This window comes from Zingiber officinale, chromosome 8A, assembly GCF_018446385.1.
Source record: "Zingiber officinale cultivar Zhangliang chromosome 8A, Zo_v1.1, whole genome shotgun sequence".
In the NCBI taxonomy this organism is placed as follows: domain Eukaryota; kingdom Viridiplantae; phylum Streptophyta; class Magnoliopsida; order Zingiberales; family Zingiberaceae; genus Zingiber; species Zingiber officinale.
This window is the reverse complement of record NC_056000.1, coordinates 119505525-119519781: the sequence shown is the minus strand read 5'-3', so window position 1 is coordinate 119519781 and position 14257 is coordinate 119505525.

The following is a 14257-nucleotide window of genomic DNA, read 5'->3' as shown; positions in this document are numbered from 1 at the left end:
GGTAGCTGTCACATCAAATCTTAACAGTCTCCTATCACATCAAATATTCTGTGGCACAAATATGCGACACATGGTAACAAATAATAGGGTGCATTTATGAGAGATGGGAGGTAATCCGCAGGCTTATGATGAAAAATCATGATCAGCATGTCGTGCATTATTGGTAAGTGATTCACTCGGTTTCCAGGATACTAGGGTGAGATCATCTTAGGTCAAGTGGCATTACAAGGAGCATTCGATCGGTAAACAAAGAATGCAAAAATAGGTGACTACCAAGTTTTTCATCAACTTAAGCTGAACGACAGTTCTGTCGAGAAATAAGAGAATCTTAAACATTGGCCACAAAGATATAACACCTGTACGGGGTGAGTAAACACCCGATTGGAGGTCGAGAAGCATAAACAATACCAGAGTCTATGTCAGTCGGACTTGTAGCCTCCTTCGACTAGACTTGAATGAGAGGCTTGTGATACGACTATTAAGTGGAGGCCTCTGAGTTGGATTAAAGTCAAGAGGATCAGATGACAAGGTGGCCAAAGTCAAGGAAGGGTTAACCTTTAAAGTCAACATAAATGATGACTTAGGCTGGGAGATAACCGACTGGGCTATCAAGCTGACTGAACTGAGGGTCTGGTCGGGCGCTCATCCACACAACGTTCATGGAGCTTTGAGATAATTAAGCCGGCACCCTGCTAAGCCAGCCTTATCTCTGATTCAGAAATAGCACGGTGAGTCAACTCGATAGAGTGGTCTAGCCGATCAAACCTTACATTCGATCGGACAAGCTAGGCACTCAGTCTATTTAAGCTTTCTAACTCAACTGAAGAAGCCAAGTGAAGGCCGAGTCGCCTACCGGATTCATCAAAGTTGACCAGGTACCCCTCGAGAGGGATGGTCAATCAGACTATTCCAACGACTCAGTTAGTTGGCCAAAGTAGATTATTGTGGGCCTTGTAGCCCATAAACCTCGTATTACATTTTGGCATTTTGCACTATAGAGGATAGAGAATATTTTGCATATAATATGCACATTCGAAGCTTCCACCCTGTCAATCATAGAGATTACGGGTCCATTTTGGGAAAGATGTCAAAATCTCTTTATGGTCTAACCTTTTTGGGAAATTCTTTGAGATTCGTGTATATATATCACAGGGTACTTCATCTGCAGACCTAGGTATGCGATGTTATATTCTTTAGACACACTTGTAGCTACTGTACATTCCACTATTCATCTACTCGATCACTGACTTGAGTATCGGAGGGTCAATGTCGGGGACCCCTTTCCTGGCAGGGTAGCTAATGCTCTTTGTGACACGCAGGATAGCTTGGAGTCTTTCTTTGGTCAATATCAGAGTCATGTTCTTAGTCAGCCACCTTCATCGATTTTGAACAAGATCAAAAGTATGTATTTATTTTCTCTTTACTTTTCTCCATGCACTTTGTCTTTATGTGGCAAAATTGATTTGCTAGCCCCCAGCTCTCTCTCCAACTCGACCCTATATCAACACGAAGGAGGTAAATCACGAGACGCTACTAGCCATTAATAAAGTGGTCAAGGCATGGGAAAGACATGCTCGAACGTGCCAAATTTCGACCCCCAATGACTTAATATAATAACATCTCATGCTTCAACCATCACACCACCCTAGGAGAGTATGCGCTTTGTCTTTATGTTTCAACAAAAAATACTCTATTAACATGCACCGTTTGCAAATTATAGACGTATAATCATACATATTAATCTTCTCTTGGTTTGAAGATATCTTAATAATAAATTATCTGACCGTGTTTTGGAGGGGAAAAAATGAATAATTCATGTTCTTGATTATTCAGATTTGAAACACAGTTAGATTTGAAAATAATCTATCTAAAACATTAGCGGCGTCCAGGTGGCATCAATTCTTCAGCAAACGCCCCAAAATTTGCCGTCAAAAAATTGGATTGTGTATCCAAATGATAGTTCGGCGACTATGTTTGCATTCCCCGTTCGACATTCTGATCCGATAGTGGTGGGAGCGACATCAAGGGCTGGCCTTCCTCGTTTAATTCCATCACATTTTCTAACGGTAGCGCCGACGACTGTGGATGCCTCTCTTATTCAACATTCTGATTGGACAATGGCGATAGGAACATCAAGGGTTTGTCTTCCTTGTTAAATTCCGTTGTGTTTTCTAACAGTAGCGCCAACGGCTGTGGTTGCATCTCCTGTACAACATTCTTATTTGTGTCTCCCAACGATAGGGCAGGGTCGGCAGACAGTTGTATTTGTAACCCTGTTGGAAAAAGAATTATTGGAGAAGAAATAAAAGAAATTATGGGAGAAAATAATGTAGAAGAGGAGGAGAATCTCTACGTGTAAGAGAAGGAGAATAAAACAAAAACTCAACTTACTTCATTCATTGGAAAAAGGTATATATTTATAGGTTTATTGGACAAGCACTAGATTTTTTTTATTCTATCTCCATGAAACTCTTATTCTTATCATGATTGCCACCTCATCAAATTCTATCCTATTACAAACTTTCATCAAGAATTTCCACCTCATCATTCTATCTTCACAAATTTTTATCAACAACGTTTATCTCTAAAAATAAAGTTTAATTTCCAACACCTCCTCTTGAACTTGATTTTGTGACTCGAAGAAAATATTGCATCTTGATGAAGTCTTCAAATTTGAGAGACTTAGTAAAAATATTAGCAACTTGATCTTGAGACTTTATGTATTCCACTTGCACCTCTTTTCTTGTAATGCACTCTCTGATATAGTGATAACGCGCATCGATGTGCTTGCTTCTATCATGGAAAATTAGATTCTTTGCTAGTGCTATTGTAGACTTGTTATCAACTCGAATCTTGGTTGTCTCTCCTTGTGGTAAACATAGCTCATTCAATAAATTTCTAAGCTAAATATCATGACAAACACACAAGGTCGCAACCACGTATTCCGCTTCACAAGTAGAAAGTGTAACAATAGGTTGTTTCTTTAACATCCAAGTGAAAGTTGTATCTCCCATAAAAAACACAAATCCCGTAGTGCTCTTTCTATCATCCATATCTCCACCCCAATCACGGTCGCTATATCCTTCAAGTTTGAACTGGTTAGATATTGAATAAAGCAATCCAAAATCTATCGTACCTTTGATATAACGCAAAATTCTCTTAGCGATCTTAAGGTGGGTGGTAGTTGGATCTTCCATGTAGCGGCTAACAAATCCAACAACATAAAAGATATCAGGCCTTGTGCACATCAAGTATCATAAACTTCCAACCAAGCTTTTGAAAAATATTGGATCAACTTTTTCTCCATCATACTTTAATAGCCTAACTCCACATTCTACTGGGGTATTTATAGACTTACTGTTATCCATCTTGAACTTCTTTAATATCTCTCTTGCATAACCTACTGGTGAGATGAAGATTCCATTTTCCCTTTGGTTCACTTCGATGCCCAAATAGTATGCCATGAGCCCAATATCAGTCATCTCAAACTCCTTAGTCATTGCTTCTTTGAATTCTCTAAACATACTTGAATAACTTCCTGTGAAGATCAAGCCATCAACATATAGGCATATAATCAAAACATCTTTATCCTTACTCTGAATGTATAGTGCATGTTCATAGGGACATTTGATGAAGCCTTTATCTTGCAAGTACTTGTCTATCTGGCAATTCCATACCCTTGGTGCCTGCTTTAGCCTGTAGAGAGTCTTCTTCAATTTTAGAACTTTGTCTTCTTGTCCTTTGACTTCATAACTTGATGGTTGCCGAATATAAACTTCTTCTTCGAGAATTCAATTTAAAAAAATAGATTTTATATCTATTTGATGTATTCTCCATTGATTTTGGGTCGTTAAAGTAATGATTAATCTAACAGTTTCTAATCGAGCAACAAGAGTGAATACCTCATCATAGTCAATGCCAAATCTTTGACTGTAGCCTTTTTCCACCAATCTTGCTTTGTATCTTTCGACTTCTCCTTTGGCATTCTTCTTTATTTTGTACACCCATATCACACCAATCACCTTATGTCCATCAGGAAGTGGAGTTAACTCCCATGTACCATTCTTATTGATCGCATTGATTTTGTCATCCATCGCATCTTTATACTTTTTTCTCTTTATAAGAAATGTAGATCTGCTACATTAACGACCCCCCTAGTGTCGACCCATGGATATAGAGGGAGGTACATGCAGGTACACAGACGTCAGGCACATGGTGGGGTAAACCCCAAGTTGACAGTTCTTGAGAATCAACCCCTGACCATTATGCCAGAGATGCCATGCGCCACCGTCTGTGCTATGCCCTGGGGGCACTTTTTTCTCTTTATAATTTCTTGGAAATCTATAGGTTCACAATCCTCAAAGAGACAAAATAGAGTAATATTATCTTGATTTTTAGTTATCTCAAAAATTTCCCGTAAGCTTCTAAAGCGTGGTACTCTTTCACTTAAATTTTCACTTGAAGTTGATGTAGATAAATTTTCTTGAGTACTTGATGTTGGTGTTACCAATAGAGTAGTAGACTCCTCTCTTGTTTGCTTCACATCTTCTTCTTCAAAGTATGGGAAAAAGTTGTAATCTTCACTTTGAGATTCCCAATTCCATTCTTCTTCTTCATTAAATACAACATCTCGACTGATGATTGTCTTCCTAGTATCTGGATTGTATAACTTATACCTTTTTGAGTTAGTATCATAACCAATAAAAATAAACTTTTTACTTTTATCATCCAGTTTGTTTCTTGCTTCATCAAGCACATGAACGTGAGCTATACTCCCAAAAACTCTTAGATGAAGAATCCCAGGTTTCCTTCCACTCCATGCTTCTTGTGGTATCTTGCCCCACACACTCCTTGTTGGTGATCGGTTGGATAAGTATACTACACATGCAACCGCTTCTGCCCACAGTTCCTTTGGTAGCCTCTTGCTTTTGAGAATGCCCCTTGCCTTGTCAAGGATGGTTCGATTCTTTCTTTCCACTACTCCATTTTGTTGAGGGGATCTTGGAACTGTCAAGGGTCGTCGTATTCTGTTGGCTCCACAAAATACTTGAAACTCCTTTGAGGTAAATTGTCCTCCTCGATCAGAATGCATAGCTTTGATCTCGAAATCACTCTCCTTTTCTACGGTAGCTTTAAATTTATTGAATATACTGAAGACCTCCGATTTTTGCTTCAAGAAGTATATTCAAGTTTTCCGAGAAAAGTCATCTATGAAAAGAATGAAATAATTGTTGGATCGAGAATTTGCTAGAAGGGGGGGTGAATAGCGGTTTAAAAATTATTATAAAGTACGCAGCGGAAATAGTGAAAACACAACGCTCACACAAGCAATCTTTTACTTGGTTCGGAGCCTATGTCGACTCCTACTCCAAGGCCCGCACTCGTTGAGTTCTTTCGTTGAGCAATCCACTAGCAATTCATAAAATATTACAAATTTGAGTACAAATGCTATTAAGGAAATAATACCGACAATAATTAGAAAAAGAGGAAACAGTAGCACTTTGTCGGAGAAGCGTCACAGGAGCACAGAAGCGCAGATCGTGAGTTGTGTCTTTGCTTCAGCCTTCACCCTCCTTATATAGGAGGTTCGAGGCACTCGGATCCCTTCAGGGCGCCCTGAATGTGACGTAGCCAAGACAGCCAAGGTGCTCCACGTGGCGAGGCTCGTTTGGGGATAAAACTTGCTTTCGGGTGCCCGAACCTGTTCCGGGTGCTCGGACCCATGTTTTCCAGCAAAACTCCTTCCTACAAAAAAATGTTAGTCTAAGGCAAGTATAAGTTATATCCTGCAAAATAGAATGTTAGCACAATTTATAGATAAGCAGAATAGTAATTAGATTCCGTCTCCTGGGGACTGGAATTTAGTCACGATCTCAATCTAGATTTCTGAAATGGATCTAAGTTGGATCGATGCCTAATGTTCCCTTCCCAGGAACGCTTCCTCATAGTTACTCCCCTCCAGTGACTTACCTTCACTTACCTGCCAGACGTCCGGTCAGCCCGTTGACCCGTCTGGACTTCATGCCAGCTATCAGGTCAACCCGTCGACCTAGCTGGACTTCTTACCAAATGTCCGGTCATCCCATCGACCCGTTTAGACTTCTTGCTAGCTATCTGGTCGGCCCGTCGACCTAGCTGGGCTTCGTGCCAAATATCAGGTCAGCTCGTCGACCTGTCTGGGCTTCTTCTGCACACTCGATCAAAGTGTTAAATAACAATGAAACTAACTTAACCTATTTTATCATTCATCAAAACTTGAGTTAGACCGTTAGTGTTAACCACATCAACAATAATTACTCTTACCAAGTGAACATGGTTTTATTGGGCCGCAAACATCCGTGTGTATAAGTTCAAGTGGCTTTGAGCTCTTGAATTTGACTTCTTTGGAAATCCTCTTCTAAATTGCTTCCCACGTAGACATGCTTCACATAATTGATCAGAATGTTTGAAGCAGTGTAGTCCTCTTACCATCTCCTTCTTTGAAAGAAATTCTAGTCCTTCAAAATTGAGATGCCCAAATTGAAGATGTCATTGCCAAGTGATGTCTTTATAACAAGCTTTGAGACAATTGACAATATCATTTTGAATATTAATCAAGAACATTCTATTTCTTGACATAGACACTTTAGTAATTAAACAACCAATATCATCTTTCAAAATAAGCATATTATCTTTTAGATGAATATCATATCATTTTTCCAAGAGTTGTCCTAAGCTTAAAATGTTACTCTTCATATTTGGCACAAAGAAAACATTTGAGATAAATTTATGCTTTCCATTCTTCAAACAGATGAGAATGCTACCTTTGCCTTTCACTTCAATCTTTGTTTCATCTCTGAAGGATACATTACCACCAACTGATTCATCAAGCTCTATGAACATGTTCCTTTTCCCACATATATGGTTGCTTGTACCAGTGTCGAGATACCATATTGTATCTACACCTCTTTCATTATCATTATATGCTAGCAGTAGGGTGTCATCTTCTTCTTTCCTTTCTTCCATATAGTTTGCTCTTTCATATACTTTGTTCTTAGGCAATCTGCATTCTTTAGCATAATGCCCAAATTTGTCACAATTGTAGCACTTAACTTGAGATTCATCATACCTCGAGTTTGTGTACCCTCTTCTACGTCCTCTTGTTGAATGCTCTCCTCTTTCATTATTGTTGTTGAAAACCCATTACTTCTTCTAGTTTCTTACCATTTCTCTTTAGTTTATTAGAAATGATAGAGACTCTAGAAAAGTAATCGGATACCAATTCTCCTTCCTTCTACGAAGAGCATCAAATTAACTTCTTAATGTTTGAAGTCGTACCTTTTCTTCTCCTTGATATGAGACTTGGAGCTTTTCCCATGCTTGTTTGGCCGAAGTAGCACTTGAGATTTTCTCAAAACCATCCTCATCTAAAGCTTGATAAATTAGGAAGAGAGACTTCTTGTCTCTCTTTCTTAAATCTCTTAGACTGTCTTTTTCAGTCGAAGATAGTGTCGAGTCATCATGCGGTTCAACGTAGTCTTTTTCTATAATCTCCCAAACATCATGAGCTCCAAGAAGTGTCTTCATTTTGATACTCCAATTATCATAATTACTCGCCTTGAGTACTGGAACTTGGAAGGGAACCATACCTTCATTAGACATAGCTCTGATACCACTTTGTTGGAAAAAGGATTATTGGAGAAGAAATAAAAGAAATTATGGGAGAAAATAATGTGAAAGAGAAGAAGAATCTCTACGTGGAAGAGAAGGAGAATAAAATAAAAACTCAACTTACTTCATTCATTGAAAAAAGATATATATTTATAGGCTTATTGGTTAAGCACTAGACTTTTTTTTATTCTATCTACACAAAACTCTTATTCTTATCATGATTGTCACCTCATCAAATTATATCCTATCACAAACTTTCATTAAGAAATACCACCTTATCATTCTATCTTCAAAATTTTTATCAACAGCTTTTATCTCTATAAATAAAGTTTAATTCCCAACAGACCCCTGTTCAACATTATGCTAATCCAATAGTGCCAGGAATGATGCCAAGCAATGGTGGATCCAGGAATTCAAGTATAGAGGGGCAATCGTGATCTGAGTGCGTCCAATTTTTTTTTTTTAAAATAGTTAATAAATTACATGTAATTAAAAAATATTTTTTAAATGACTTGGCATATAGGAGAAAAAGGTACAATATTATGAAAAAATCCGTACAATAATATTAAAGCAATCTACTAACTAATACATGACAATTGCATTTTTCGAGACTCCATGTTCTAAAAAGGGTACAAAATTGGCTCATTTTCGACAGTATTAAAAAAATCTTTCTCGATATATATTATCAAATTGTCATTCATCCATTCATCTCCAATCTTGTTTCGCAAATCTGTTTTGACAATATTCAATGCCGAAAACACCCTTTCAACGGTTGCAGTAGCAACTGGAAGAAGTAAGGCTAGCTCAATCATCCGATAAATCAAAGGAAACACACGGTTCTTTATTGTTTCAATCATTTTCTTTGCAAGATCTCCCAAATCTGAAATGCCTTCAAACCGTTCATCTGATATGACGTCATCAGTATATGTTTCAAACTCTTGTTCAACCAACATATGCTCATTCCAAGAAAAATCATCCTCATAAAAATGAGCCAGACGCACTAACTTCTGTACATCAAATCTAGAGAATGAGTTCCTAGGGTCAAGGCATGACATATAAATCAGTAAATCTGTAGTTGTTTCAAAGAAATGACTATTCGTCTCCTGTAGAATAATATTGATAACATGTAATTTAAAAACCAAAAAATAAAAGTAAAAATTAATAAATATGATATTGTTTAAAAGAATTTAATTGACTGTAAATAAAAAAATTTATGAAGATACCTCACAAAAGATTTCAACATGACAGTAGTGATAAAAATTAACATTTTTTCCATCTCTCTTCAAACGACTACGCTTGTTGATAGTATCTGTCATATCAATTATTTCAATGGAATGAGTGTTACAAAATTTCTTCACATCCTCGAGTAAAATGCCCCATCCAAAATCTCTCAACTTTTGCAATTTGCCTTTCACATTATTGATCAAACGCATCGCATTCACAATATTTTAATCTTTGACTTGTAGAACTATTGTCAAATGATTTGTGATTACCAATATACGTTTCATCAATAGTAGAATAAATACAAATTCATACCTCTCTATTCTTTCAACTAAAGTTCTACTTGAACCCTTAAAAGAATGATCACCATCATCAATCAAATTTTGAAGAACCTCTATAACAAATGGCCACATTTGTTCAATACGACATAAAGTTGAATGATGAGACCCCCATCGTGTATCTTCAGGTCTAGCTAGACTAGTTTCTTGGTTTAGTCCTCTACCAGAACTAATCTCTCATCTTTCAAGAAGTTTAACTTTTCTGTCATGTTCAAGTTATCGAAGTTTGTCGGCCCTTTTGCAAGATGATGCAAATGTGTTCACAATTGAACCAACAATCCACATGAAATCAAAAACATATTGATTTGCTTGAGCAACAACTACAAACACTAGCTGGAGTTGATGAGCAAAACAATGAACATACCTTGCATACGGATTTTCTTTCATTATAAGTGAATTTAAGCCATTAAATTCTCCAGACATATTTGAAGCACCATCATATCCTTGACCCCACAATCTCGCCACTGACAAACCATACTTAGCAAATAAAGAGTCAATTGCCTCCTTCAAACAAGCAGTTGTAGTTGTTTCAACATGAACTATAGTCATAAACCGTTCAATCACCTCTCCATGTTTGTTCACATATCTAATAACAACTGTCATTTTCTCTTTCACTGAACAATCACGAGCCTCATCAAGTAGTAAAGTGAACCACCTATCTCCAAGATCAGCTAGAATAGTATTTATGGTCTCAACTGCATAAGCATTCACCAATTGTGTTTGAATTTTTTGGGGCAATCATTTGATTATTTCCAGGTGCATTCATTCTAACAACTACTGCAACTTCTGGACACTCTGAGCTATACCATTTGAGCAATTCTAAAAAATTGCCTCTATTGGATGATGTCGAAGACTCATTATATCCCCGAAAAGGTAATCCTTGTAACAACAAAAATCGAATTACTTTTAAAATGACAGTCAGACGTTTGCGATAAGCAACTTCAATCTCCTGTTTCCCTGATAAAAGTAAATACTCCACACTTTGTCTTTGATTCTTGACACTCTCAAACTGTATTCTTGCCTCATTGTGCGCATTACCAACTCCACCTACATGCTCATTGAATTTTTCAATTGCTTTTTTCCAATTTAAGAAACCAGATCTCGTAAACACATCATCTTCTCCAAACTCTATATTACTAGGTCTAAAAAGATAACACCAGAAATAAAAGGTTGCATCCTTTGAAACACTAAACTCCAACCAATCACAGTCTTTAAACCAAATGTCTCTAAAATATCTATTATCTTTATCCATTTTTTTTCTTGGAAAATTATGGCCTCGAGGTTGACAAGGGCCCATAACAACATATTCTTTTCGAATACAATCTCTAACACCAACATCATACTCTTCAATTAGTTTTCGTAAACCAGGATCAGCAACAATTTCTACTTCACTACTCAAATTTCTAATATTTTCAAATAAAATTTGCGGAGGAGGAGGAGGTGGTGGTAGTTGTGGTGCAGGAGTAGACTCTTCATCAGGAATATTAGACGATTCAATTGAACTCCTAGGCCTCTTTGCAAAATATTTTAATATTTTCTACGAATTATAATATATGGGAACAAATTATCAGCATAAAATATTATTTTACTAAACTTAATGTGAACAATTTAACAATAACACGATTAAATTATTTAGCATCATTCATCGACACAATTCTTTAAAAAAACAAAATTAATTTAGCATAAATTATCAACATTCACAAATCACAATTAACAAACAACTAATAACAAAAACTAAATACATATTATGAGTTTATACAAAAACTAAATTACAAATTATCCAACAATCAAATATACAAAATCTAAATTTTAAATTACCCAACAATCAAATATACAATGAACCAAACATTTAAACAATTAAAATTTTCAATTATTAATTATATAAGGCAATAATTATTAATAAATCATACATTATAATTAGGAAACAATCAAAAAAATTAAATTAAAATAAAATAAAATAAAGCCCACTTACCTGAAGGCTGAAGCTAGGCAGCGCGTGTGGCCGGTAGGAGAGCTCCGAGTCTGGGACCAGTAGCAGCTAGGAGGCAGCGGGCCGACGGCGGCACAATAGGCTGCTGGGCGATGGCAGGCAATTTTGTCCACCGACTCCCTAGCATCGGGCGACAGGGTTTAGCCGGAGATCTTACTTGTCAGCAAGAGCCACTGGTCAGCACTCAACAGGAGGTGGGCGGCGGTACAACGACAAAAAGGTAATTTCACGGGCTCATGGCTTCACCTTTGGTCGGTAGAAAGAAAAAAAAAGGCAATTACGTTTTCTTCGTGAGTGGCGGAATGTAAAAGGAGGTGCGAGAAAAAAAAATAAACCTAATTTATGTATGTAAACTTAGGCTCAAAGTTAAGAAAACAAAACTTTCTTCATTTTGTTTTCTCCGGCAACTGCTGGTTTTTCTTTCTTCGACGGTTGCGAAGTGCGAAGAGTTTCTTATGACCTCCAATTTTTTTTTTCTCGTTCCGCTGGTATGGAACGCCTCCCCCCTGGTGGATCCACCTTTAACGCCAAGCACTGGTGGTCATTCTCGTTAAATTCCATTGTGTTTGACAATGAAAGAGTCGACGCCCAGAATTTGTAGAAATTAATAGGTAGAGGAGAGAAATAACATAAAGCTTTTTGATGATCTTATTACTAAAGCCAATAGGCTTATTTATATAAATTGTCTAACACAATAATGGAAAGATTAAATAAGGCATACAATCATAATAATTATAAACATAGTAATGTAATAGACTTGGAAATATTATTTTTCCTATTTAATTCATGTCGATCTTGATTGTGTGCCAAATATAATAAATCCCAATTGATTGAAATCAATTAAAGATTATTTCCATTAATGTCATTACCTCTCAACAAACTCAATGGGAGTGCCTGAACGTTGAGTTTGAGTGCTAACTTGGTGAAACCTTGTCTAGATAATGACTTAGTAAATATATCAACAATTTGATCTTCCGTAGAGATATAAGAAACCGAAAGTTGTCGAGTCACTACACGCTCGCGAATAAAATAAAAATCAATCTCTACATGCTTGGTACGAGCATGAAAAATTGAATTTGCCACAAGATAAGTTGCTCCAATATTATCACACCATATTTTAGGCGTAGCAGTTGGGAAAAGTGTAATTCTAAAAGAAGAGATTGTAGCCAAATAATTTCTGACGTTGCATTAGTGATAGCTTTATATTCAGCTTCAGTACTCGAGCGAGAGACTGTAGGTTGCTTCTTTGAAAGTCAGGAAACAAGATTTCGCTCAAGAAATATAGTATATCCACTAGTAGAACGTCTATCTTCGGGAGATCCAGTCTAATCCGTATCACTATAGGCAATCAACTCTCATGAAGACTGACAATATAAAAGAAGACCATATAGAATAGTGCCTTTGAGATATAGAAGAATTCGCTTAACACCTTCCCAATGATGTTCAGTAGGAGCATGCATAAATTGACAGACACGATTCACAGCGAAAGGAATATTAGGTTGTGTAATTGTGATATATTGTAGGGCACCAACAATACTATGGTAGATCTGGGGGTCAAACATCGAAGAGGAGGATGAAGGTGCAGTGAAACCACCCTCAATAATTAGTGTGAAGATAGGACATGCACCATCCATTTTAGGTCGTTGTAGGAGCCCAGTAATGTATTTGCTCTGAGAGAGAAGACAACCTTCAGAATGTGAGAGAAACTCTATGCCAAGGAAAAAACGAGCATTGCTAAGATCCCGAATAGGAAACTCTTGACAAAGAAGATGTAGTAAAGTAGTAATGCCGTTTTGATCACTACTAGTTATTAATATATCATCCACATAAATCAGAACAAATATTGAAAATTCCTCATGTCATTTGTAGAATAGGAAAGAGTCTGTTTTTGAGCCAAAAAATCCTTGAGTATGAAGCTAAGTAGATAGATGATGAAACCATGCACAATGTGCTTGTTGAAGACCATATATAGATTTCTGAAGTTGACACACATGTGTTGAAAGTTGCGGATGGATGAATCAAGGAGGTTGCTCTATATAAACAGTTTCTTCAAGGTGCCTATGAAGGAAAGCATTGGAAACATCTAATTGGCGTATTGGCTAATTGGAGCTTACAGCTATAGATAGTAGCAATCTGATAGTTGTAATTTTGACGTATGGACTAAAAGTATCATTGGAGTCAATACCTGGTTGTTGATTAAAGCCTTTGCAACAAGGCGAGCTTTGTAACGTTCAATAAAACCATCTACACGATACTTAATTCGATAAACTCATTTAGAGCCCACAATATTCATAGATGGGGTATGAGGGACTAAGCGTCAGGTTGCATTACGAAGAAGAGCATCAAATTCTGTAGCCATCGCAGCACTCCAATTTGGATCTTTTACTGCCTGTGTAAAACTAGAAGGTTCAACAAAATTTGAAGAAGCAGTAAGAGCACGTGGAAGAGGATAACGAGTGGAAACTGGTTGACATCGTGCATAAATATCGCTTAGAGGAAGCATCCGTTGAGGAATATCATCATCAGAGCTACTCGGAGATGAGTGGTCAGACGGATGAGAATCAGAACTAGAGAGTAGATCACCACTAGCCGTCGAGTCTACAGGAACTTATGGAGATGGAGCAGGACCCAAGATACCATCCCCATTTGTACTTTCAATATGTGGGGCTTCTAGTATGTTGCTTGGTGATATTAGATAGTTGCCTTGATTATCCGAAGGAGGATCTGAGGTAGCAACTGCAAATGGAAATAGAGATTTATGAAAAGTAATATGTCTAGAAATATATATCCGATCGGTCAAAATATGGAGGCAACGGTACCCATGATGCAAATTGCTATAACCAAGGAAAACACATTGTAAAGAGCGAGGGTTTAACTTGTGCTTAGAGTAGGGTCGTAGCCAAAGATAATATGCGCAACCAAAGATATGAAAGAAGGAGTAATCTGAAGACAATTATAAAGTCTTTCCAAGTGACACTTATTTTGAAGTAGTGGAGTGGGTAAAAGATTGATAAGGTAGACCGCGGTTTGGACAGCATCATCCCAAAATTTAAGAGAA